Source organism: Rhinolophus sinicus, chromosome 14 (assembly GCF_057876585.1).
Source record: "Rhinolophus sinicus isolate RSI-liver-muscle chromosome 14, RSI-T2T, whole genome shotgun sequence".
NCBI classification, from domain to species: Eukaryota; Metazoa; Chordata; class Mammalia; order Chiroptera; family Rhinolophidae; genus Rhinolophus; species Rhinolophus sinicus.
In genome coordinates this window covers 107,144,907-107,147,199 of record NC_142514.1, presented here as the reverse complement: position 1 = coordinate 107,147,199, position 2,293 = coordinate 107,144,907, and the positions used below count along the sequence as shown (strand labels likewise).

At 36.7% G+C, this 2,293-nt stretch overlaps 1 pseudogene; it reads right to left on the bottom strand.

Moving 5' to 3' along the window:
• Positions 1–597: 597 nt before the first annotated feature.
• Positions 598–811, bottom strand: LOC109443109 (ATP synthase subunit ATP5MPL, mitochondrial pseudogene; annotated as a pseudogene).
• Between the last annotated feature and the right edge of the window lie 1,482 nt (positions 812–2,293).

The following is a 2,293-nucleotide window of genomic DNA, read 5'->3' as shown; positions in this document are numbered from 1 at the left end:
ATATAGTCCTTCATAGTATTCTTGGATGATCCTTTGTATTTCTGTGGCGTCCGTGATAACTTCCCCTTTTTCATTTCTGATTTTGTTAATTAGTGTCTTTTCTCTTTTTATCTTAGTGAGTCTTGCCAAGGGTTTGTCAATTTTGTTAATCTTTTCAAAGAAACAGCTCTTTGTCAAATGAATTTTTTCTATTGCGGTTTTGTTCTCTATTTCATTTAGTTCTGTTCTGATTTTTGTTATTTCCTTTCTTCTGCTGACCTTGGGTTTCATTTTTTCTTTTTCTAGTTCTTTACGGTGTAACGTGAGGTTATTTATTTGGGATTTTTCTTGTTTCTTGAGATAGGCCTGTAATGATATAAATCTCCCTCTTAAAACTGCTTTTGCTGCATCCCAAAAATTTTGGTAGGATGTATTTTCATTGTCGTTTCTTTCTATGTATTTTTTTTTTTTTTTAATCTCACAGGTACATTTATTCACACCACGAAGGAAAAGGCATTCTACAAGCACACAGCGCTGGCCATGGTCCCTCTAGCAGAGCTTGCTGAAACTGACATCCGGGCTGACGTCCTGTCTGTCGAGCACCCCGGAGAGGGCTGGTTAGTGATGGCCATGTGCGGGTGCAGGGCTAGAACCTCAAAGCTTTATTTCTTTTATCAGCACTCCTGATTTTCTAAACGATGAAGCTCATCAGCCCCATCCCTACCCAGATCTCCTGGTAAATCTGGGCGTAGTAGGGCTTCATGGGGACCCAAACATTTTTAATGAGGCTTTGAAACATCTTGCGGTAGGACCAACGGCTCAGGACGTCCCAAACCGCAGTATATAGTTCTATGTATCTTTTGATCTCTCCTCTAATTTCTTCTTTGATCTGGTCGTTCTTTAAAAGTATGTTGTTTAATCTCCATGTATTTTTGTTTTTTTCTGCTTTCTTTTTGCAGTTGATATCCAATTTCAAAGCCTTGTGATCAGAGAATATGCTTGGTATGATTTCAATCTTCTTCAATTTGCTGAGGCTGATTTTATGTCCTTATATATGGTCTATTCTTAAGAATGTTCCATGTATACTAGAAAAAAAAGTATAGTCTGATGTTTTAGGAGGAAGTGCTCTATATATGTCAATTATGTCCACTTCATCTAATATGTCATTTAGGACTGTTATTTCATTATTTATTTTCTGTTTGGATGATCTATCCATAGCTGTCAATAATGTATTTAAGTCCCCTAGTATAATTGTGTTTTGGTCAACTTCTCCCTTTAATTGTGTTAGTAGTTGCTTGGTATATTTCGGTGCTCCCTGATTGGGGGCATAAATATTGATGACTGTTATGTCTTCTTGTTGTATAGTCCCCTTTACCATTATGAAATGTCCATCTTTATCTCGTGTAACCTTTTTCACCCTGAAGTCTGTTTCATCTGATATCAGTATAGCTAGACCTGATTTTCTCTGGATACCACTTGCTGGGAGTGTCAATTTCCACCCTTTCACTTTGAGTCTATGCTTGTCCTTGTAGCTGAGATGTGTCTCTTGGAGACAGCATATGGTTGGCTTTAGTTTTTTGATCCAATCTGCCACTCTGTGCCTTTTTATTGGTGAGTTCAGTCCATTTGCATTTAGGGTGATTATTGATATGTGAGGAATTCCTGTCATTCTATCTTTAGTTTTCTGGTAAGGCTGTGTCTCCATTGTTTCTTTGCCTTTTTGTTCTTGTCTGTTATTTCTGTGTGGTGGTATTCTATGATGTTTCCCTCTGTTTCTTCTTTTACTACAGTATATATTTCAGTTCTGGATTGTTTTTTTTTTTTTTTTTTTTTTTTTTTTTTTTTTTTTTGAGTGGTTACCCTTAAGTTTATGTAAAAGAAAGCTTGATATTTAGAGTATTCCATTTTACTCAGCACGGTTACTTTTTCCATTCCCATGTTCTGGTTCAGGCCTTTACTCTCCCCCTTTTTATGTTTTGGTTGCCACAAATTGTCCCTGTTGATGGTGGTTGAATAGCCTCCTTTAGTATTTCTTGTAGTGCAGGTCGTGTATTAGAAAATTTCCTCAGCTTCTGTATGTCTGGAAAAGTCTTTATTCTTTCTTCATATCTAAAGGATATCTTTGCTGGATATATTATTCTTGGCTCATAATTTCTCTCTTTCAATAGTTTGAATATTTGGTTCCACTCCCTCCTGGCTTGTAGAGTTTCTGCTGAAAAATCTGATGATAATCTAATGGGCTTTCCTTTGTAGGTTACCGTCTTCTTTTCCCTGGCTGCCTTGAGGAGTCTTTCTTTGTCGTTGATTTTTTTTT